Raw genomic sequence first — 26277 nt, forward strand, 5'->3', positions numbered from 1 at the left:
CAGATTTTTTTATAGGGGGGTTGGTTTAAAAATTCCATTCTTCTAAATTCTTTTGACCATAATTTTGGAAGTCTTATTTAGAATAATTAGACAAGAAAAGGAAATAAAGTCAATTACATGAAAAGGGCAAAAATAAAATTGTCTCAAAGTAAGTTGCTTCTTTGAAATTTTGTAAGAGAGCGCATTTTAACTGTCATAAATGCCATAAAAACTACAGATAGTGTCCAGAGGGGTCTGCACAGAGATGCACACCTGGGAGGTTCCTAATTCTGCAACATTATACCCAGGAGGCATACTTTCAAAGGATAAATAACACTTTTAGTTCATGGATTCAGAGGGTTCAGTCAAAGGTCAGCTGACTATGATGTTTGTGTTCTGCGCAATACAGAGTATCTATTAACAGGATTGCATGTGTCTTAGGGTTTTATTGCTGTGAACAGATACCATGACTAAAGCAACTCTTATAAGGACAACATTTCATTGGGACATGCTTAAAAGTTCAGAAGTTCAATCCATTATCATTAAGGCAGAAGCATGGCAGTATCTAGGCAGGCATGGTACAAGAGAAGCTGAGAGTTCTGCATCTTGATCTGTAAGGCAACTAGGAGATAACAGCTTCCCACACGGTTAGGAGGGAGGTCTCATTGCCCACCACAGTGACACACTTCCTCCAACAAGGCCACACCTACTCCAACAAGGCCACACCTCCTAATAGTGCCACTCCCTGGGCCAAGAATATTCAAACCACCACAGTTTGATAAAGAAGATTGTTCCTTTCCTTGTAGCAGAGATGGGGAGAACTAAAAGGAGAAGAGAGGAGAACAGAACAGAAGATAAACAGAAAAAGGATTGAACCTTCAAAGGCATTTCCCTATTGACCTGTTTTCTGCTACTAGGACCCATTCCCTTATATCCCATTCAATTATGAACTTACAAATGAACTAATCCATTGGTGAAACTAACAATGTCATGTAGTTGCTCCTCAATGTTGTTAGCTGGACCAAGCCTCTTACATGAGCCTTTTGAAGGAATATTTCATATCTACACCATATAATCAGAGATGGTATGTATCCTCCCACTCCTTCCTACATACCTGTCATTGTGTATCTTTTCAGTTCCCATGTAGCTGTCTATCTATACCTCTGGTAAAAGGTTCTTCATTTGAAACTGGTAAATGGAAGAAAATTATGTCCCTAAATTTCATGAGGCATTCTAAAAAGTAAGTTCAATTAGAGGGAGAGATGCAGACTCTGTACTCAGTCAGTCAGAGAACATTTCAGGCCATACCTGTTCAAAATAGGAGAAGGTCTATGTAGATTTATACTATCTGCAAAGAGTTGGCATCAGAAGAGTTAGATGATCAAGAGAATTGCTGAATCAGTACAGAACCCACTCCACCCCAGTAACACCCCTACCATACCTAGTGCCAAAGAATGACCGTGTGAAAGTACACAGTAAAAAACACATTATTTGTCTCTCTGCTCCTCCCTGTTCCAGAGAGAGCCGCATCTTCTTGTGCAGTGCCAGCTTCGTCGCATAGACAAGATGGTGAAGGTCGGTGTGAACAGATTTAGCCATGTTAGGCACCTGGTTACTGGGGCAGCCTTCTGCTCTGCATCTGGCAAAGTGGACATTGTTGCCATCAACAACCCCTTTATTGACCTCAACTACATGGTCTACATGTTCCAGTATGACTCTACCCATGGCAAGTTCAACGGTACAGTCAAGGCTGAGAATGGGAAGCTTGTCATCAACAGGGAAGTCCATCACCATCTTCCAGAAGCGAGATCCCGCTAACATCAAATGGGGTGACACTGGTACTGAGTATGTCATGGAGTCTACTGGCATTTTCACCACCATGGAGAAAGCTGGGGCTCACTTGAAGGGTGTGGCCAAAAGGGTCATCATCTCTGCCCCTTCAGCTGATGCCCCCATGTTTGTGATGGGTGAGAACCATGAGAAATATGACAACTCCCTCAAGATTGTCAGCAATGCATCCTGTACCACCAACTGCTTAGCCCCCCTGGCCAAGGTCATCCATGACAACTTTGGCATCGTGCAAGGGCTCATGATACAGTCCACGCCATCACTGCCACTCAGAAGACTGTGGATGACCCCTCTGGAAAGCTGTGGCGTGATGGCCGTGGGGCAGCCCAGAACATCATCCCTGCATCCACTGGTGCTGCCAAGGCTGTGGGAAAGGTCATCCCAGAGCTGAACGGGAAACTCACTGGCATGGCCTTCCATGTTCCTACCCTCAATGTATCCATTGTGGATCTGACATGCTGCCTGGAGAACCTGCCAAGTATGATGACATCAAGAAGGTGGTGAAGCAGGCATCTGAGGGCCCACTAAAGGGCATCCTGGGCTACACCGAGGACGAGGTTGTCTCCTGCGACTTCAACAGCAACTCCCACTCTTCCACCTTTGATGCTGGGGCTGGCATTGCTCTCAATGACAACTTTGTAAAGCTCATTTCCTGGTATGACAATGAATACAGCTACAACAACAGGGTGGTGGACCTCATGACCTACATGGGCTCCAAGGAATAAGAAACCCTGGACCACCCACCCCAGCCCAGCAATGATACTGAGAGCAAGAGAGAGGCCTTCAGTTGCTGAGGAGTCCCCATCCCAACTCAACCCCCAACACGGAGCATCTCCCTCACAATTCCATCCCAGACCCCCATAATAACAGGAGGAGCCTAGGGAGCCCTCTTCTCTCTTGAATACCATCAATAAAGTTGGCTACACTCCCCCCCCAAAAAAAAAACATTATTTGACCCTATCACGTGCACTCTCCGTAGCTAGCAGCAGTTATGAAGCCAGCCTTTCGGAACTCTAGTCCCAACTCTGACCCTCAACGCCTAGTCCTGAACGCCCTCTTGGCACCCCTCCCTTTCAGTGAGTTGGGAGCCAAGGGGTGACACAAAATGAACCCCTGCAGGTAAACCACGTTCTCATAACTGCCACTGACACAAAAATGTTGTTCTATAAAAATTAACTGTTGTCATTCCTCTCTCGTCTGCAAATGTGTGGTACATGGCTCTTGTTAGGCAGCGAGAATGCATGAATGAGTAAGACCGAAGTCATGACTGCATGTGTGGAGATTTCAGTGCAAGAAAACTGGGCAAATACACTAACAAAATGTATTGCAGAATAAACAGCTATCGCTTTTGTTTTAACTGAGAAGCTGTTTATTCCTCTGACTCCTAGAAAATACCTGAACTGTCAACCAGGCAGAGCTCCTATAAAATACCATGCTCCCTAGCCTGTAGTGCTGAGCAAAAGTGACAACTAGAAACAGTAAATAGCTGGTTTTCTCTTCTATTCCATTTATTTTCTCTGTATTCTTGTGAACAATACATGCAAGAGAGAAGTATAAGGAAAGGTGTTTCTGGAGCAAGCAGAAGAAGCAAAAAAAAAGGCCATCTAGAATTAAACTCGAATATTTATGGCATAGTTTTGTTTTGTTTTCTTTTTAATTCTAAAACTAAATAGGTCTTTAAAAAAAATTCTGAAAGTGACTTTACTTTAACCAGCATACCTCATTCTTCTTTCTAAGGAAGAACCAGAAAGGAATGTTTCTGCAGATTGGCCAGTGAGATAGAAACACTCTTGGTTTTAAGACAATGTTATAGCAGAAGTCAAGAACTTACCAGTGTGGGAATGAGAGGGACAGCCAGGCTTGGGAGGTAGATGACTTTGGGCCTCCAGTGTCCTTCAAGCAAGCATATCATGGTGAGAAAAGAAACATGTACCACACCAGTCATTCATTATTCATGTCCGCGTTTTAATGTGTTTGTGGAAATACCTGGGAGTTCCACCTTTAGCCAGTTATGTTTTCAGAGGTGGGAAAAACAAAGCCCCCATGGAAAAGAAAGGTGTGCCTCATATTCGGATGGTTTAACTTAAGGAAAATTTCTTTAAAATGAAGCCAGTGACTCAAATGACCCTCTTTTTTATGAGAGATTTTGAGATTTAAAAAGTAATTAGAGAGTCTCTCTTATCTTCCTATCCATGTCCTATCACCGATTTGGGATACCACAGAGAACTTTGTACCTGAAGGCCCTGGAGCACCATCATAAGAAGGAAATAAGAAAGTCAAATGGTATAAGGATTTGGAGTCCATTCATGTACAACAAATTTGTTTCATTCATTCACAAATATAGAACAGCAGCATGCTGTTAAATATTAGATTATGAGACAATTTGAATAATTCAGTTTGAAGGAACAAAGATACGAAACAATAATGACTCTAATGTCTTCCTAATTTTCACAAACTTGCTTGTTTAAACCAGAAAATGTTTCTGTTTTTAGCATTAATTTTTTTAACTCATTAACTGGGGTATACAATCTATGCATCTGCACAGTATGTGGAATAGTGCTCAAGTCTGGGTCTTTGCCTTAGGGTTTTTTTGTTTGTTTTTGCTTTTGCTTTGTTTCATTTTCAAGAAGTTCTGTTAACTTTTGTTTATCTGATATTGTTTGTCACTCGTTGATTTGCTTCTCAGTTATAATCAATAACTTCCACTCATCCACTCAGAGGGGCACCCCTTTTTATTCTGAATCAGGAGTACCCCAGGACTCAGAATAAACATATTTCAAACATGGTTAATTCATTTGTGGTGTTTCTTCTCATTGTTTTCCGGCATTCAAACAGTACCAGGCATTCTCACAATGCCTACTTACATATTGACCCTACTCAAGCTTAAAACTCGTTCTTACAAACGATGGAAAGGGGCTTGCTTTATTCCCATTTTACAGATGAAAATCTTAAGGCTCAGCAAGACTTCAAATAGCTCGCTAATTGTGGATAGGGCCTTGACGTGCCTGGCTCCAAGCCTACTTTCTTCAGAGATTTACTTATTATGCCCTTCTTTTCATAAAAAGCTTGACCTTAACACATAGCACAATGACAGTTACAATTCCTCTAAATTTATACCCAAACGGGAAGCTGCTCTTGGTTTCGCCTTCTTTTATAGAGGCTCCCCAGAGGGTTTATTTCAGCTGCTCTGACAATACAATGAGCGCACAGACAGGCATTATCTGCTCCAGGCGCCTCGCACCGGGACCTTGAGTTTCCTCATTGCCTTGCGCATCACACTCTTCTCTTTGAAGGGAATCCCATTTTCCCACCTGCATCCATCATTCATCTGTCATCCCATTCAACTGGTGAGGTTTTTAACTAGATGATTTTTTTTTAATCTTTCTTGGCTAACCTTGTCGCTCAAGGTCTTTGCCCTGACTACAATTTTAAAGCTTGCTCATTTTCCCCGTCCCCAGCTCACCCCCTTGAGAGTAGCAATTAACATAGGCACCTGTTTTGTTGAGTTTTGCTTTTTACATATTAAAGGGCAGAGGGAGCCTGCTTTGGGTTGGTCTGAGCTTTCCTTTGATCTGGCAGGAGGCACATAACAGTGTCTATCTGCACAACCTGAGCGGAGTGATTGAAGATTGGCTTTAGGAGGACATTTCCAGGGACCATTGATGCAGGTCAAAGTGGGACTCATTACAGAGAACGTGTAACCCTTTCTTGACTACTCTGCCTTATTCTCACCTTCGTCTTCTGATGCCAGGGATGAAAGAGCCTCTGAAGAAAACAAAGATCGGTGCTCTCACGAAACTTAGCATGCCCTATTGCGTTTGCATTGAGGCCATTGCTCTTCCAGTTTTGCTTAACATCACACAAAATGTAATTACATGGTCACCGTTTACCTGAGTAGCAAATGCTAATGCCGCCGCCTGCGGCAGCGGGAGAGAAGCATGCTGAATGGTGAAGACACAGTCTCCTTGAATCCAGCATCCTGCCTGCTTCCCTCAAAGGAGCTGTGTGCCTTTTTGTGCAGCTCCAGAATCCCACAGTCGCTCCATATGGGAAGGCATGTGTGTTTATTTTATAGTGTTGGGGTTCATGGACTCACTGTTCTTCTGCCTCCCTCTTTCCTAGTCTGTTAGAAGCCTTGTAAATACCCATGTTTTATCTACAAATATAATTTGATTTAGGTTAGCTTCATTTTATTTTCGGTTCTGAAAAGTTGTTCCACAATTTTATAAATTTGTGAAGTACAGCTCGAAGTTTCAGGACCTGCGTACGCGATGTGGTAATCAAGCCAGTGTAATTTGCATTTGCATCACCTCACATAGTTATTATTTGTCTGTAATGAAGGCACTCAGAAAGCTCCCTTCATGCAAACAGGGTGGTACATTCCAGTCACCTATCTCAGCATCAGGATGTTGAGATAAATAGAAGTCATTCTGAAGCCAGCCAGAGCTATTTGGTGGGTCCAAGGCCAATGCGGGCTGCAGAGAGAGAGACACTCTCAAATTCTGAGCTGAGGATACAGCTCCAAGGTACTTACTTAGCATGCCAAGACCCTGTATTTGACCCTCAACACCAGAAAAAGGAAGGAAAAATAACCTACCATTTGGCTATTTTAATGTTGCTAATAAATGGTTGGAGGCTAGCTTTGTTTTTAAATGGAATTTGAATCAAATAATATTTCTGGAATTTAAACGAAAGCTCAATCTTCTGACTAGTGTCCAAAGTCTGGTGCACCTTGTCTCCAATGTTCTTTACAAGTTTCAGAACAGAAAGAAAAGCTACATAAGTGGCATGGTCATCTCAATAGCCATAGCTTTCAGATATGTGAAATAGAGAAAAGTCTGGCCTTCATGTGTCATATTCTTTAAAAATTAATCAACAATTTAAAAAAACCCTTTTCCTTGACATTGGCAAGTAGGTAAGATCAACAGAAAGGGAAAAGGTAAGAAAGAGGAGGATATGCTTAAAATATACTGTGTTTATACACCTGGGAAGATTGCTTTGTTTAACCCTGGCAAAATTATGTTAAAAAAATAAAGAGTAGTTCACAAGACGGATCAGGAAAATGGTGGATGAAAAGAAAAAGAATACTAAGCAAAATCAATGACAAAACTAAACAAGTTTTATTTTGAAGATTAGAAGTGATGTAATTCTCCAAGGAAGGATTTTTCCACAACAAAATATAATTAAAATTTTCGAATATTAAAAGATGGTGCTAGAAGCTAGTAACATGTCGGCAGACTTGAAAGAAGAAAGATAATTATACAGTAACATTCATTTGTAAATAATATTTGCGTAGGAATAATAATGAAGTAGTGAAGAATGGCTACAAAATTACAGCATTGGGAAGATGGGGGAAGCAGAGTGGTCAGAGCATGAAAATCAAATTCAGAAAAAATCAACGATAATATATCAAATAAATATGGCAGCATAAACACGTGATTCACAGATGTGTAAATGCCAAAGAAATAGCTTTAAAAGGAAAAGAGGTCGCCAGTGGGAAGGGATCTGACTGGCAATAAAGAGTGAAGAGTAGAGATTGCTAGAGTCTGTTATTAGTTCGGTTGCAATACTTTGTTTTTAAAATCACACAGGTATCCTCTGTTGGCTACTTTTAAAGTTTACTTAAACTGCTCAATTGTATTAGGTAAAAATACGCTGTCTAATATGTAACAGACCTTTACAAAATGACTAAAGGTTACAAAAGAGAAAGAAAGAAAGAAAGAAAGAAAGAAAGAAAGAAAGAAAGAAAGAAAGAAAGAAAGAAAGACAGAAAGAAAGAAAGGAGGAAAGAAAGAAAGACAAAAGAAAGAAGCAAGCAAACATAAGCATCTTCTTAATCACAGAGGTACCTTCTGTGGAATGTGTGCAGAGAGGAAACTCATGGGAGCTTTTCAAGTGCTATTTACCACAGTCGGAGCTGCTGACAAAACCAAACCACTTCTCCGCCTTCCCCAACACAAAAGCAAGACCTGTGAGAGTCAATAACTGATGGATGAAAGAAAGTGTATGGTGGTTACAAGGTTCTCAAAAACCACCTAACCTGGATCAAATAATCTTGGTGGCAGTATATTCATTGTACAGTATATTGGGGAAAGGCAAACTGTCCAGTAAATCATGCTTGTGACCCAAAAAATCAGTTTCTACTGTTACTTATATTTAAGAAAGGCATTTCACTTTTCCTTGCTTAAGAATTCTCAACTTTAGAATAATAACAGGTCCAACTTCATAGAAATTCTAAAAAAAATTAAGAGAAAACATATTTAAATTATTTAGTATTCAATAGATATTCATCATAGCTAGACTAGAATAAAAGTCTCAGAGCCAAGGAAGTTCAGCTAGTTTCTGTTGTTGTTGTTGTTGCTGCTGCTGTTGTTGCTGCTTGCTCGTTTGTTTTGTTCTGTTTTTATTTTTGATTTTTGTTTTGTTTTCTTTTTCTTTTAGAATTGGAAAAAACCCTAGCATATGAAAGGTAGTCAACATATAGTGGCTGTTTGGATGACCACAGGAATGAAAGGTCATTTTAAATGAAAAACAAAAACGAAAACGAAAACAAAAACAAACCATTTATTTTAGAGGCCAGCTTCTCCTGAGTACATAGTTCATTCAGCTTTGATATCTTTTAATGAAGCTATAAGACAAGCACTGTTTGGAAGGAATCTATTTCCTCAATGACTAACAGTAGTTAACTAGAAAGAAATACCTTGTTTAAGCTTAGGATGCCCCACCTCAAAGTTTCAGCCAATTTGGAGAGTCCACAACTTTTATCGCGATGGTTGCTAAGGTATAACAAAAAGATCACAGAATTCTATGTCAGTCATATTATAATACAACCTGACATTTTGTTATGGTTTTAGTTAATTTCCAAATAAATTATTTTCACCAGTTTTAATTATAATTTCTTGGTAGAAAATAATTATCACCAATATTAAATATTTAAGCAAACCGTATTTCATTTAATCCAAGCGTTTTTTTTAATTGTCACCTTGAAATAAATTATTCTCTCTTTAGGTTACTTATATCAAGAAAGGAAAACTCCTTAGCAAAGAGGAATAGTTGAGAATATCTAAGAACCTCTTAGTAGAAAGCTTTGTAGTCTGCAACAGTAAATTTACCACACTGAAAAATCAGATTGTAATACTAAGGGAAAGACAGAGACTCAGCTACTTTTGTAACTCCTCTGCCTTGTTTGTATTCGTGCCTTTTAACATCTCCTCTCTGCATTTGCCCATCTGGAGAACATAACCATTTTAGATGGCTGCCATTGAGAATCCCTTAACTGAGTTATGCCAGAGTTAGCTGGGCAAAGCCACATCCATGCCCCATCATACATACAGTTCTACTGAGAGACTCAGGGTTCCGGGTTTCCAGGGAGGAGTTTCCCTGCTGCAAGAAGTATATATCTGTTCTCTCAGATTCTCATTTCCAGGATTTTTCATTGATGTTGGACAACACATGGCTGGCATCTGTCTGTATGAGCAATCATTCGTCATTATGTAAAATATCTATGAAATGGTCTGTGTATAGAAAGTTCTGAAAACCAACACAAGCTATGCCTTTTTTTCTGAGCCAAGTAGTGGGAGCAATGGCAGAATCAGCATAAAGGAGTGTGTATCTTGACTACAGCAAAGGTGGACATGCACATTTCAGATAACCCTAAAGGCTGACATAACTGTCTCCACTTTCATGTTGTCTACTACAGCTCACAACATGGATTCTTACGCAGTAAATCATCACATTCTCAGTGTGACCTTCAGCTTGGAGTGTTATTATTCCATTTTAAGAAATGGCAGTCTAGAAGGGTTGAAGTAAATGTTCCTGTAATGAAGCTGTTTTAAATCTAAGGCTGTTTTCTATTAGTCTTAGAGTTACATGAAGCAAAGAATGGTGCTATACAACTGTAATTCTAGCAGTTAGAAGGCTGAAGAAAGAGGACCATGAATTTGATGCCAGCTTATCTAGGAAGGTTCTGTCTCAAAAGGAAAGAAAGAAAGGAGGCAGAAGGAAAAGAATATAGGAAAAAAATAAAAGGAAGGAAGGAAAAGAAAAGAAATGCATGACCCCAATTAAAATAAAAATTATATTCATCATTTTTCTCTTAGTCTACTCACTCAACAAACATTTGCTATTTCATGAATGGTGATAAGGAAATCACTTTGTAGTAAGGCTTTCCTAAGTTGCGAGTGAATTTCCTTTGTATGTTGTGCTTGGTCATTCTCAAGTCTGAACGGAGTTAGTTGCAAATGCCTCTTTAATGAAGTATATTAGTAGAATCTTCTTATCTTGATTCAAGGGAATGTCTTTCTAGGAGAGATGCACAGTGACTCAACTTCACTCACAGTTCTTCTTGTTTTGCTTCACTCGGTGTGTGGTGCTAAGAACTTCACCACTACCTGGGATGCTGTCACATGTCCAGGTGACAAGAATCATCCAGCCCTTCTCTGGGAGGGACACATTGGCATCTGGTATAAAAGCTAGAGGTGTAAGAACAATAAAAGCACACATTTTGAAATCCAAAGACAAAGCCATTAGACATGCCATGGAAGCCACCATCTTCCTAAGCAATAGGGAAACCTTCACAGAGGATCACACGCAAAATGACTCTTATTGGCTGGTTAGAGTTTTACATGTACATTAAGGAGGAGAAGGAGCATTATAGAATAGAAGGATGTATAAATGTCTACAGCGAAGTCTAATATGGGAAACAGAATGAGATTTCTGGTGGAAGTAAAGGCGTTTAGAAGGACTACGGAGTGTGAATCTGGATAGGTTACACAGGAGCTATTTTCTAAGACAAGAAGTTTGCATGGTCCTAAGAAAAGCAGAGAGCCCCGAGAAAATGAAAACAAGGTAGGAACACATCATCAGATGCATTCTTTCAAACCTGTTACCTACTGAAGGCACAGGAGATGGCAACAGTGATGAGGCAGTAATGACTGACGAGGGGCCCTTAAAAGACAATGATGACTGGAGTTAAAGCCTGAGAAATCATGATCACAGACACAAAAAGCAAAGTACTAATGATCAACATTTGCTGTGATTGTGTTATTTATATTGACAATGAAAAATAAGCCTGCGTAATAGACAATTGTTCCTGGGGAAAATACATGATTGGGTACCTGAGAGCCATTTGTCACATCTTCATTAATTATTGTTAGTTGTGTATTTTAAAGTCATATAGATGATGATGATGATGATAACAATAATAATGATGATGATGACGACAATAGTAGGTAAAAGATAGATTGATGATAGATAAATAGATATGATAGATAATAGATAGACAGATAGATATACATTAATACATAGATGTATGATAGGTTTAGAGATAGACTAATAGATGATAAATGATAGATATGGATGGATTGTACATAGATTATAGTTAGATATATGGATAAAATATTTATAGATAATGACTGACAGACAAATGATTGATAGATTGATAGACATATGGATGTCTGATGGATAAATTATAGATGGATAAATTATAGAAATGCATTAAAAATAGATGACAGATAAGCAGATAATGAGAAATTATAAATAAAATACATGATAGAGAAAGAACTAGAGAGAAAGACTTAGATTATAGATCGTTGTCAGATAAATACATAGTTAGATGACTGGTTGTAGATAGATAGTGATATACAGGTGAATAGATGAGTGGATAGATATATGATTCATAGGCACTGAGAGATCTTTGGACCTGTGGCTTTTACAAATGAAGCTCATCTAACATAGGTTTTATTTGGATAGCATATAACCACCTTCCTGTGTTTGGAGCAACACCAGTTAGACTTTCAGCACTATGCTTGGTGGCCATTTAATAAACAATGAAGTTACCAACAAGTACCTCCATAAAATGCCAAAAGATATGATGCTAAGTCTGCTTTATGAGACCTGAAAACAAGAATTCGAGAACAAAGCCTTGCCTGGTCTCAGCAGGGAACCTCCAATATGACTGTCTCTTACTGTTTGGTGCAGGTGATATGACACATTCTGAGAGCACCATGACTATTAACCTGGTGGTTCCAAAGAAATTCCAATAAATAAGCTTGCAAATCCGAAAGTACCAAATAATGGGAACAAACAATCATTCGAGAGGAGTGGGAAAGCACTTTTTAAAAACTGGAATTGTGAACAGAATGAGGACTGAAAGGAGATGAGCTCGAAAGGAAGTAGAAGCAACAGAGATTGATGATGGAGCCTTAGAGGCCAAGGATACAAAGCACTTTGACAATGGAATATGCCCGGCAATGGAAGGTGCTACAGAAAGCATAAAGCAGTCACAAAATTCTATGTATCTACGATTCCATAAATACCTTAGTAAGTAAGAGATGACTTTAGTTGTGCAAACAAAGCCAGTTGAGTCCTTTGTCAGTTCCGGTGACAGTGGCTATAGTAAGAGATTATCCATTGCTTTGACTTTCTGATTCTAGTGGAATTCGGGAAAAAAGAGGCATTCAATTACTATTTATTGAGAACTTTTATGTGTCAGGTATTAGCTAAGCATCAAAGGCAAATAATACAGAAATAATGGACAAACCTTTGTCTGCATGGATTACTGATTCTACCATGGGAGTCACTCACTATATTAACAAAGAGAAATAATACAATGTGTATTGCTTTTCTCACTGCTGTTGCAAATAGGAAATAGCTAAAGGAAGGCGGAGTTTATTTAACTCCCATTGGGAGGCATAATGTCTCATGACAAAGTAGACAAAGAGCACGAGGGCACTTGCTCAGGTCTGGGCAGATCAGGAAGCAGAGACGATAAAGGAAGTAGTGCTGAACTATAAAACTTGATGCAGGTGCCGTCTCCCCACCCTCTCCCTACCCAACCAGTGACACTTCCTTCAGCTACATCCTACCTCCTAAAGAATGTATGATGTTTTAAAACTGTGCCACCAGTTGGGACTAAGTATTCAAACAGATTCACCTGTAAGGGACATTTTATACCCAACCTGAAATATCCTACCTCTCACGTGATTGATTCATTGAAACGGCATGATTCTAAAATACATCCAATTAGGTTTCCCGGGTTCCCATAATCTAATAGTTCAAACACTGTTTAAAGGTCAAGGATCTAAAGTCTCTTTTGAGACATAGGACAAATTCATAACCACGAACCTTGATGTTAAAACAAAGCAAAACAAAAACCCCTTGATTCCATCACATGTTACAGGGTGAATATTCCCATTCTGAAAGGGAGGTGGGGGGCGGGGGGATGGAAGGAATGATAGGACCAAAGCAAGACTGAAGCCCAGCAAGTCAAACACCTGATCCTGAAGCTCTACCTCTGTCATCTGGCTCCTGATGGGTTGCTCCACCCACTGAGCTCCACTGTTTGCAGAACATGGCCACATTGGGAAGCTAGTGCTACCTAGCGCCTGCGACTTTCCCAGGAGAACATCTGTCCTTCTGGAATTCCCAATACCCTGGGTTTCAGCTGCTACCTATGTTTTACTGTCATAGCTTCATACAAAATCTACTTCAGAGCTCAAAGGAAGGAACTTGATCCTCTTAGTGGCTTGCTGGAGACTTGGTGAGGGAGAGAGAGAGAGAGAGAGAGAGAGAGAGAGAGAGAGAACAGATACAGAGACAGAGTGACAGAGACAGAGAGACAGAGACAGAGAGAGAGAGAGAGGGAGAGAGAGAATCTGTTTGAATGCATGCGCTTTAGCTGTGCTACAGCCTGCATGTTATGAGTTATACTATCTTGAAATTGACTCCACCAAATCACATAGTCATTTATTCTGAATCCAGACTCACTCTAGCTTTCAGGACATGGGTAGATCCAGATCTCAGCAAGATTATTTGTCAGTTTACAACACGTGCGACCTCCAGTCAATCCCTTGAAATAGTCTTTTTTCTTTTCTTCTGAACACCAGTGGGACACCAACTTTACCGTCTGCATTTCTATTAGCATTCTGGTCTTGTAAAATTCCAACTTCCACAAAAATGCCCCATTAAGCTTTGCCATGAGCACTCCAGGACTTCTCTGGCCCAAGAGTTCAAACTCTTCAACATACTTCCTACAGACCAGTTCCTAAGGCCTAAATCTTCCAAGGCCACAGTTGTCACAACAAATGGAACAATGTTACTTCTTGGTAACAATTTTCTATATTATTTACTTTTCTTGTTGCTTTTATAAAGGATCTGACTACAACAACTGAGGAGAGAAGGAATTATTTGGGCTAATGGTTTGAGGACACATTCCATCAGAGCAGAGAGGCTATGGTGGCAGGAATGGTTTTTCCATATGTCAGGGAGAGCAGGGTGCTGTTCTCTCATACATGTCAGTGGACTGAAAAGCAGGGAAGGAAGGGTGCTGATGCCCATCTGATTTTATGCTCCCTCCTCTTTTATTCAGTAAGAGGCATTGGCTGAGGAATGGTACCACCATATTCAGGGTGGATCTTACTCCTCAGCTAATTTGGTTAAAATATAATCAAAAGTGTACCTCATTGATACTTTCCATAGCTATTTCTCAATCTATTCAAGTTGACAATAGAAATTAATCATCATAGAATATGAATGCTAAGAGTGTGGAGATCAAAGGACATGAAGAGAAATATATTGACAGAAATTTAACAGATTTAAAATCTGGAGGAAATCTAAAAGGATTACTGGGTTGGGTCAGATGCATATCTCAAGAATCAGTGTCCTGAGCAGAGAGATCTAAGAGTACAATTGCTTTCCCCAATTAAGCAGTTTGCTTAGTGTATTCCAAACAGATTTCAGCCACCACGTGGCTAAAAGAATGAAGCAAGAATGAGAGAGATAAGAGTGACAATCAAGTGACCATATCTCCAGTCATCTATATGACCATATATAGCCATCTGAAGTAGCACAGGAAACAGGTGGTAATAGGATTTGCGGAAGTGAGAAATCACTCATAACTAGAATGGCTTGGAAGGCTTGGGAGATCAATCCATATCTAAGAGAAGGTTTAGAAGAGAGAGGCAAGGTGTGTGCATAGGAGTAGATGGGTCAATAATTTGTGTCTGTCTTAAATGCAGTAGAGAAAATATGAGGAGGCAAAAAAGTGGACATGAAAAATACTTGTACAATCTGGCTGCATACAACACTGTACAGGGGTGACTGAGGAGTGAATGAACCTCAGAGATAAGGAAGTCTTAAATAGGAGTCATTGAAGGCCAACTTAATTCCAGCCAGGAGAGTTGCTGAGTGCTCATGTGTTAGACAATTGGGCACCTTAGAAAGTTGAATTTAGAATGAATGGAAGGAAGGAGAGTCAGAAACAGTTTGGTGGTCAACTTGCTGGGATTTAGAATCACCAGGAAATGAACCTCTGTGTGTGAGCCTGCGCAGGGGGGGTGGGGGGGTCTCCTAGTTTATGCCAACTGAGTTACAAAGACTGACCCTAAAATAACTGAATAAAAAGGAGAAGGGCAGCTGAGCACAGTCACACCTCTTTGCCTCCTTTCTGTGGATGTAGTGTATTCAGCCACTCCTCAAACTCCTGGTGCCATGACTTACTGTATTGTGGTGGACTGCCCAAATAGACCCTAACTTCTTTAAGTTGCTCTGGTCAAATTTAAAATCACAGCAAAGAAAGAATATGATGAATGCAATCAGGAAGACAAAGTAAGAGCTCATAAGGCACATGACAGGTCCAAACTACTGGAGTAGAAAGATAGACACATGCACACACTGTGATGAGACATTGTGCAATGTTGAGAATTTGCAGAAATGGTAGAGGTGCTGAGCTCCCCGCTGACAGAAGTCACAAAGATTACAGAGAAATCTTGGTATGGGGAGTGAATGGCACAAGAGTTGCAAACATGAGACATAGATGAAGATGCTCCACAGACAATTGGAGGCAGAGGAAACAGAGATAGTAAAAATTAGAGCATACCCTTGGGATAAAACCCTGGTCCGCTTGTCTTTAAATAACTCCCGCACCAAGCATATCAATTGAATTTCTGTAAGTGATTCCTGCATAGATTAAAAACCTAGGTATGTAATGAGATCACGTGGGCTCCAAGACATTAAAATGCAGGTCAAGTAATAAACCGTCAAATATAAAGTTAACTAGTCAACAAAACAAACCAATAAACAAGGGAGCAAGAGGCTGGAGGCTTAACAAAGCTGTGCTAAGTTCATTTTAGAGAAGAGCTGAATGGAAAGGAAAGGCTTAGAAATGCAGAGGCTGTAAATAGGGTGGTGGAGGAATAAAGGGTTCTTTGCTGCCCAGGTCTCAACAAGCACCATGTCACCAAGTCACTCTGGAGAGAGGAAGATCCACAGTTTTATTGTTCAGATGAAAAGGGTTAATTCCCTGTGGAGCGCATCTCTAAACAGCTTCAGAATGGCAAGCTTTCAGCTGCCTCTTCCAAGACCACAGGGAAAATTTTCAATGGCTATTACACAGCTTTCTGTGGGACTGGAGGAGGGCCAAGTCTCTGTTGCTCAAGTTCGCATTGTAGCACATGATGGAAATTTACCCATTCTGTATGAGATCATCCCTAGAAGAAGTCCTCAGTGTGGGACTTTAGGAAAAAACAGATAGATAGATAGATAGATAGATAGATAGATAGATAGATAGATAGATAGATAGATAGATAGATAGACAGACAGACAGACAGACAGACAGACAGACAGATGCCTTCCAGGACAAAGATGCTTTCCAGAGAGGCAACAATTTTCAAAACAAACAAACAAGCCAGACATCCAGAAGATGGATCTTGTTTTAAGTGTTTACCAAAGGACAATGTCTGCTTATAAGCAGCGGAGTAATCATCAGCATCGCTCCCTCTACCCTCACCCCCATTGCTTATTTTGCTGGATTAAGAGCAAAAACAAAAACCAAATCAAGAAAGCCCATGGTCCCTGGTATTTTCTTGTAATTAGAGTGGAAGCCTACCTTGCTACTTACTCACAAACTGTAATTTAAGAACTCAGTCTTTGGCCTGGGGTATGACTCTGTCAGTAAAGGGTTGACTTCCCAAGCCTAAGGCCCTGAGTCTGGAACCCTAGCACCTTTGGAAAGAGGCAGATGAGGCGCTTGTAACAGCTATGCTGGGAAGGCAAAAGCAGAACGATGGCTGGGTAATCTGGCCAAACTGTAAACTGCAGGTTCAAGGAGAGATCCCGGCTGAAAACCTAAGGAGGAGAACAACCACAGAAGGCATCAGACGTCAGCCCTGATTTGCACATGGGCACAAATGTGTATATACTCACAGACACAGGCCACACATGCATGAGCACATGAACAAAACACATGTGTGCACACGTACAAAAGGAAGATTTAATTTAAGAAAATCACTATTTAATATTGAAGAGGAAGTTTTAGAACATCTTGAGAACCCAACATGAATTTGGGAGGGGGAGAGCGATCATCCTGTGACCTTTAACTTACAATGAGTCCCACTTAGCTTTATAAAGATTAGGAAGTCTGCCATAAACCTTGGGATGGCCACAAATATTAAGTGAGATGCTGTCATTGTCATCTACAAAGGAAAGCCCTTGTTAACATCCAACTGGGAGCAGACAGCTACTCTACCATACATACTCATTCAGATTTCTGCTAGGTACTTATTGCCATCTAACATGTGTTTACTGCCTTACCTACTTAATATCAGTGTCATCCAAGCAGGTTCTAATGCCCAAGAAAATAAGGATATTGCTTCATGTACCCACCTGTCTCTAGACACATAACAATGACTGGAAGGCAGTAAATACTGAATAAATATCCATTAAAAAAGTAAATCAGGCCATGTCATTTTCTCCTATGGGCTAAACTAATATGGGAAGAATATTTTCTCTATCTACGACTATACCTCTCTTTTCAGAATGGGATCTTTGTATACCTGACAGTCACACTGGAAATACATGAATTGTTCTTGCAGTCAACATTGAACTCACCCTCTTACCTTTACATTGTGTATGGTTAGAGTTGCTATGGCGATTCCCTCACCATTTTTATTACATGAGCTAATGCACACACTCGGCATGAAGCTAGCCTGAGAATGTTGCTAAAACACTAATTTTCTTTCCACGATATGTACCTCGTCATCTCATAATATATTTTGGATTAGAAAAAATAAGTTAAAAATAAAACCACTCAGAGCAATCTCACAAATGTTGGTTTCCACAAACATCAAACAAACCAGAACACTCTACTGGGCCTCTCGATGGCTGTCTGTTTCCACTGAGCATGACCTGATTTCTTTCAGTTCCTAGTAAACTGTCAGGGTCACAGAGCTTCCCATGAGCTTTATGGCCTTCTAAGAAAAGCACCACGCAGTTCTCCAGCAGATTCTGTAAGTAAGTCTCTGAGATGACAGCTCAAAGAGTATTAAATTCAAGCTACGCCAATGTTTCCCTAAACTCTGGTCTGTATGGAAGCAAGGGGGCATTCAGAGACTATCCTCTAATGGAAAAAAACCTTAACACTACATTCTTTAAAGGTTTCCTTTTTTACTAAAATTCAAATTAGCATTTAAAAATTACTTTTGTCCTAATTTTCATGCAACACACTGAACCGTGGGTCAATTTGAGTAGATTTAAAAGAGTCTCACTTTCTTTGCACATAAATACTCTTCAGTTTCCCGAAACAAGTTTATACTCCCTTTAGCCAATTAGTAGAAAAGATTATTAAACATCAACAAAAACAGTTTACCATTGCATTCTACTTTCATGTTATGTGATATTTAGGATTCAGCTTTATTCAATTATATTTTTAAGTGAGACCAAGAACAATGGTGGATTGTTCAAGATAGGTGTCTGGCTCTGTCTGATGGAGTGAGGTCTGACCAGTGACAACGAGGAGATGAGGTTGTCTCAGAAATTGTTTTCTTGTCTATAAAATGAGTTATGTTGATAGTCACAAAGCTTCATGGACTATCTGTATAGACACACGTAAGAGACATTTAAAAAAAATAGACCTCTTGAATTACAAATTGATCTGCAATAATTGTAAGTAACTAGGCTATTTTGTTTACAAGAGATTTTGGGGGAAACTTTCAGAATGCTAAATGACTCCAAGTACACTGCCAAAGTGCTGAGAGTTTGGTGTAAACAAAATTCATTAAGTTATCTATTAAAAAATTAGAGACAACAAGATAGGTGATGGCAGCACACACCTTTAATCTTCTCACTGATGAAGCAGAGGCAGGAAGACTTCTGTGAGTTTGAGGCCAGCCTGGTCTACAGAGTGAGTTCCAGGAGAACTGGAGCTACACAGAGAAACCCTGTCTTTAAAAAAACCTAACAACAGCAACAAAAGCAAGAACAACAATAAATAGATATAGGGATCTGAGAAGTTGCTTAAAAGTTGACCATTTCCAATAATCTTATATGTTGGCTTAGGTCTATTTACAACTCTATGCTTTGGAATAATTCTCCCTCTTCAATAAGCCTGCAAAATTATTTTAATGATGACTTAAAGTCATATGGACTCGGAGTTCTTCCAATTCTGAATATTTAGAATGATTCACCTTTTAAAACTGAATACATGAAATCAAAAAGCATAGATTGGTCACAGATCCATTTGCATATCAATGTATGATAGTATACTTGAAGGACTATTTCAAAGTCTGGTGTAAACAAAATCTATCATCATTGTGTCTCAGTAGAACTGAAAGGATTGATTGTAGCATCCTCCACCATTGAGAACTGATGGCAAAAATTACTAATAGATTTCCTTAACCAGGAGAGCACGCAGAGGCTCCATCTGTGACTCAGGCCTGTGCCTCTCTCACATGCTTACAGGACAGAGTCTGTCTCCTGCTTTCATTCTATTCCCCAGGAATATGGGCAGATTACAAACAAAGCTTGTCTCAAATATTGTTTGAAATTCATTTTTTTCTGAGCAAAGTATTTAACCAAAAGTATACTGGAATCAAGTAGCCATACAAAAATGCTGTGGTTCCCACAAATAAAGACTTGAGATATGTGGTGGGGAGGCACTGTTCTACTTGCTATAAACAGTTACATGAGAAGCATAAAATAGAAGGATCATTTTAATGAACAGACATCTAAATAGCCCTAATCTACTATTACAACAACATTGGCCATGTCCTTCCTTCACAGTTAGTATTCAGAAAGAGTCTGATGGTGACTTTCTCATGAAAAAATTGTCAGTCCCATCTTTTGGAAGAATTTTTTATGTAATCCCTAAAGATTAATAAGCACAAAATTAAAATATATATAGTAGTGTAAACAAGGTTCATAAAAGACCCTACATGATTGAGTTTTCTCTTTATAAAGATTTGATTTATTTCCAATTATGTGATGTGTGCCTAGGTCTGTGCACATGAATGCAGCTACTCACAGAAGAGTAATACATGGTATCTCTTGGAGCTAGAGCAAGAGGCAGCCACTTGACATCAATGTAGGGACATGAACTTCCAAAATGAACTCTTCCGAGCCATTTCTCCAGCTGCTATTATTGCATTTTCTATTTAATAAAGTCAGCTTTTCAGAATTTACCATGGTTGTTTCTATGAAGGTATGTAATTACCTATGATACCACCAATCGTTTCAAAAAGTAAAATGTCGGGGTTGGGGATTTAGCGCTTGCTAGGCAAGGCTTGCTTGCAAGGCCCTGGGTTCGGTCCCCAGCTCCGAAAAAAAAGAAAAGGGGAAAAAAAAGTAAAATGTCCGAACTCATGTTTTGTTATTTATTTTAATGAAACTTCCCATTGAAATTCCCATTCTCTGTGTGTTTGTGTTTAGTACTGGTAATATAATACCATTAATGTTTTATGCTAAAGGCTTCAATAGTCACAAATAACATAAAATACCTTGGTGTGACTTTAACGAGGCAAGGGAAAGAACTGTATGACAAGAACTTCAAGTCCCCGAAGAAAGAAATTGTAGAAGATCTCAGAGGATGGAAAGATCTCCATTGCTCATGGATGGGCAGGATTAATATTGTAAAAATGGCCATTTTGCCAAAAGCAATCTACAGATTCAATGCAATTCCCATCAAAATTCCAACTCAATTCTTCATAGAGTTAGAAAGAGCAATTTGTAAATTCATTGAGAATAACAAAAAAACAAGTATAGTGAAAACTATCCTCAACAATAAAAGGACTTCTGGGGGAATCACCATCCCTGACTTCAAGCTGTATTAAAGAGCAATAGTGATAAAAACTGTATGGTATTAGTGCAGAGACAGGGGTAGATCAATGGAATAGAATTGAAGACCCAGAAATGAATCCACACAAATATGGTCACTTGATATTTGACAAAGAAGCTAAAACCAACCAGGGGCAAAAAGATAGCATTTTCAACAAATGGTGTTCATTCAAATGGCAGTCAACATGAAGATGAATGCAAATCGATCCATTCTTATTGCCCTGTATAAAGCTCAAGTTCAAGTGTATCAAGGATCTCCACATAAAAGCAGATACAGTCAAACTAATAGGACAAAAGTGGGGGAGATCCTCTAACAAATGGGCACTGGGAAAATTTCCTAAACTGAACACCAATGGCGTATGTTCTAAAATCAACAATCAACAAATGGAACCTCCTAAAATTGCAAAGCTTCTGTAATGCAAAGGACACTGTTATTTGGACAAAATGGCAACAACAGATTGGGAAAAGATCTTTACCAATCATCCATGATAGAGGGCTAATATCCAACATATACAAAGAACTCAAGAAGATAGACTCCAGAGAATCAAAGGGAATTTAAAAAATGGGGTGCAACCCTAAACAAACAATTCTCAGCTGACGGATACCAAATGGCTGAGAAGTACCTAAAGAAATGCTCAACATCCTTAGTCATCAGGGAAATGCAAATCAAAACAACCCTGAGATTCTACTTCATACCAGTCAGAATGGCTAATATCAAAAACTAAGGTGACAGGAGATGCTGTTAAGGATATGGAGAAAAAGGAACACTCCTCTATTGTTGGTGGGACTGCAAACTGGTACAACCACTCTGGAAATCAGTCTGGAGCTTCCTCAGAAAATTGGATATAGTACTATCTGAGGATCCAGCTATGCCACTCTGGGCCTACACCCAAAAGATGCTCCAACATATAACAAGGATACTTGTTCCACTATGTTCATAGCATCATTATTTGCAATAGCCAGAAGCTGGAAAGAACACAGATGCTCTTCAACACAGAAATGGATACAGAAAATGTGGTACATCTACACAATGGAGTATTACTCAGCTATTAAAAACAATGACTTCATGAAGTTCATAGGCAAATGGATGGAAGTAGAAAACATTATCTTGAGTGAGGTAACCCAATCACAAAAAGACACACATGGTATGCACTTACTGAGAAGTGGATATTAGCCCAAAAGCTCAGATTACCCAAGATACAATCTACAGACCACATGACACTCAAGAAGAAGGACAACTTCTTAAAAGGATGAACAAAAATATGCATAGGAGAAGATATAGAGACAAAGTTTGGAGCAGAGACTGAAGGAATGGCCATTCAGAGCCTGCCTCACCTGGGGATCCAGTCCATATACATATATCCACCAAAGCCAAATAATATTGCTGATGCCAAGAAGTTCATGAGGACAGGAGCCTGATATAACTGTCTCCTGAGAGACTCTGCCAGAGCCTGACAAATACAGAGGAGAATGCTTGCAGCCAACCATTGAACTGAGAATGTGGTCCCCATTAGAGGAGTTAGAGAAAGGATTGAAGGAGGTGAAGGGGTTTGTAACCCCTTAAGAACAACAATACCAACCAACCAGAGCTCCCAGGGACTAAACCATCATCCAAAGATTATACATGGACAGAACCATGGCTCCAGCTGCATATGTAGCAGAGGATGGCCTTTTTTGGATACCGGTGGGAGGAGAAGTCCTTGGTCCTGCCAATGCTGGATCCCCCAGTGTAGGGGAATGTCAGGGCAGGGAGGTGGTAAGGGGTGAGTTGTTGAGTGGGGGAACACCCTCATAGAGGAAGGGGGAGGGGGGATAGGATTATGGATGGGAAACCTGGAAAGGGGATAGCATTTGAAATGTAAATAAAAGAAATCCATTAAAAAAACTAAAGAGGTAGTTCTTGATATTAAAACTAGTAAGCCCACACTTAAGATTTATTAAAATAAAGCAATGTGTACACAATAAAATGGAAAATCTATACTCTAACTTCCTTTAGCTACATCATTTCAGAATCAGTTCTTGTCTTTTTTTCTATATGTTTCATCTTTCATTCTTCCTGTCAGCATATCTTCTGATTACTTTCTTATCTATCTATGGCTTCGTATGTGTGATCACACTGTATATGTAATTGTGTGTGCTGCATTGTGTCCAACACTGCTGATTAGTAAACCATTTTTTGTCTCATTAAAAGACTCTTCATTTTTAATTATTACATTAATATTCTATTGTGCAACTATACCATAATTTACTTCCTGTAATTCAGGATAAAGAGGTTTGATTTTTCACTGCATAAATAATAGTGACACACAATCTTGCTTCCAATTTTTCTTGCATTTCTAATTATTTCTTAATGATAGTTCCTAGAAGTGGAATTAACGGTTAGAAGGTACAAACGTTTTAAAGCCTTTCAAACAAACTGTGGTATCTGTCCAATTATATAATTAAATGTAAAGGGAAATATTGATTACTATATTTATCAGAAAATTTAAAAGGTTACATATTAATAGATGTCATCTATTAATTTGTTGTGAAAGAATCTCAAAATAAGCAACTTACGGACATTTTCAAATATTCTCTGACTTATTGTCCCCAATAAAAGTGCAGTGTGAGTGATGGCTTTCCCCCTGGTTATATCAACATACTGCAATCAAGACTCGTTTAACACAATCACACCCAAAGCACAAGTTCCTTGATAAAAGAGGGAGAATCTCACATCTTGAAACAACTGTGTTTTTATAAAGGCATCCTTGTTATCCTGAAAGAGAGATACGGAACATATATTAAATATCAGTATCTTCTTAAAATTAAATGTGGCAGTTTTAGATTTGCTTCACTTTTCATGCTATGAAAAGATACCTCATAATTAGACATCTCAACTTAGCTTTCTTCAATAGTCGCTGCCTCACACATTTTTTCTATAGGTTTTTAAAGTTGAGTCAACTGGGCTGAAATCACAAATCTGCCATTGACTACCCTAGTAGCACACAGCAAATCAGTTTTTTTTTGTTCATGTCTACCTCTTACAGTTAGCATGTGATTATGTCAAGTTAGGCTTGCAAATGCTAGACCTGTGGTTTGCTGATGCACAGTGCTCACCGATCCTAGGTACTGGCAAGAGTCGTCACCTGCAGAGTCCCAGGAACAAAACACTTACACACAGAACAAGCTGTATAATCACTCACTGTGACGTGTGTTAGATATCAGAGAGTGTGAAGAAAACTACAAGACTTCCATGAAAGAAGTAGGTATTAAAGAATAATTTTCATGTCTGGCTTCCTCATTGTGAAGGTGGGGCCTCAGACCCACGCTAAAGCATTCTGAAGGAAAGCTGGAGACCCAACTGGAGACCCAGTGCTCAGGAAGCAGAGGAAGGCTGATCTCTGAGTTAGAGGACAGCCTGGCCTAATAGTCAGGGCGTCCTATCACACACACACACACACACACACACACACACACACACACACACACACACACACGAGAGAGAGACAGAGACAGAGACAGAGAGACAGAGACAGAGACAGAGAAAAGTTTGTCACAAAATTTGAGAAGCAATTAAACAATGGAAATGCAGAGAGGGACTATTGTTGGGAAAAGTGACTAGATCAGTTGGTCCAACAAAACAAACAAACAAAAAAAAATGTCTTCTTTAAAGAAAACACACCATGAAACCATGAAGAGTTTTACAGAGTAAGCCATGCCAGGGAAAATGGTGTTGTGGGGATAAATCTCATCTAGAGTAAACTGGATAGATTACTAACTCAGGGTTCAGAGAGGAAGCCTCACTACAAATTTCAAGGCATCCTCGAACTTGTGGTCTTTCTGTCTCAGTTTCCTACATACTGAGATCGCAGGCCTGGGCACCCCACCTAGGTCAAACTGGGAGATCATAAAAATGAGACAAAAATTGATTTAAGTTGTGAAGCTATTGAACTATTTTAGAATCAATTCTGAGATACGTCCTTCCAACAGTGATATATATAATTTGGGTTCCCCCACCCCCCTGCTGATGATTTTCTCATTTTCACCTATAATTTGGGCCGGGGGGACCACCACCACCAACAATAGCAACAACAGCAACAAAACAAACACATGAACACACAAACAAAATGCTTTGCCCAGACTAACCAATTATATTTGCTTTTAAGTCTTATATCTTTTAGAAATTGTCAATAACATTTATTTCTTTGTTGCAGAAGGCAAGAGGTACATATATAGATGTGAGAAGACAATTCAATGCAGGAGTTGATTCTCCCACTATTTGAAGATTGAACCAAGACAGTCAAGCTTAGTGGCAAACACCCTTATCTACCGAGCCCTTTTGCCAACTCAAAGCTCATCTTTTTTGGGAGAATTCTGAGCAGGTGACAAAATTCACTTCAAATATTATTCATCCAAAAAATTAAGGAAATATATAGCACAAATTATATTAAAATACATGAAAATATAATATATAAATTATTATGTAAAACATATATATAATTGTGTGTGTATGTGTTTGTGTGAGAGAGAGAGAAAGAGAGAGAGAGAGAGAGAGAGAACAGGGCTTTATAGCCTATCATATGTGTAATTAAATGACTTTCATCCTAAATGTTGAGCCCAGAATGAGTACTAATGATTTATTCCAAATAAACAGAACTGACTCTTTGATTAGCAGATGACCCACTGTGCTAAGACTGGGGAATTTGATTAGAAGCTCTCAGGCATCCTTGAGAATTTCCAGGAAAAGCTCACACGCTAAGCCATCTCCCAGAGGCAACTCTAGGAAGGCAATGAAACATTTCTCTTTTGAAACCGTGAGATAAGTCACAATCAGTTGTCTTTCTCCTTGTTTTTATTAGATTTTCAAAGTTAACATATAAAGTAAGGGATCTGGCTATGGCGCGGGTTCTACTGTGCCTTTTACACACACACTGTGTCTCTCCACCTCCAGCCCCCACCACTTCTCTCCTCCCTTTCCCTGCCCAACCCCATCTTCCCTTCCCATCCCCAGTGTACAAAGGACTTGGTACTTGCATGAGGTCCTCTAAGACAGTTCTACGAATAATACAAGCCAATGGCTTTTCAGAATCAGCATAATTATAAACGAGACAATTAGTGGATAAACATACATGTTTTCCTTGTTCTAAAGGTTTTGAGTCGAATTTGCCTTTGTGTTGTGAAGTCTTTTTTTCCCTGTAAAGTCTATTACCTTAGAAGGATAATGAGACTGGCACAAAGGAAGCAGAGGCATGTCTATTTTTCAATCCAAAAATAAGCCTTGTGGGTATAATTCACTCTGTGAGTTTATCTGACGGCTATTTTAAAATCCTTTTGTCGTTGTGATAGTACATGATATTCTGAAAGTTT

The 26277-nt window shown here is 39.3% G+C and overlaps 1 pseudogene; it reads left to right on the forward strand.

Moving 5' to 3' along the window:
• The first annotated feature begins 1545 nt into the window (after positions 1 to 1545).
• On the forward strand, positions 1546 to 2552 carry LOC134478937 (glyceraldehyde-3-phosphate dehydrogenase-like; annotated as a pseudogene).
• Positions 2553 to 26277: the final 23725 nt, after the last annotated feature.

The sequence above is a fragment of the Rattus norvegicus genome, chromosome 5, assembly GCF_021556685.1.
Source record: "Rattus norvegicus strain SHRSP/BbbUtx chromosome 5, alternate assembly SHRSP_T2T, whole genome shotgun sequence".
Lineage (NCBI taxonomy): Eukaryota > Metazoa > Chordata > Mammalia > Rodentia > Muridae > Rattus > Rattus norvegicus.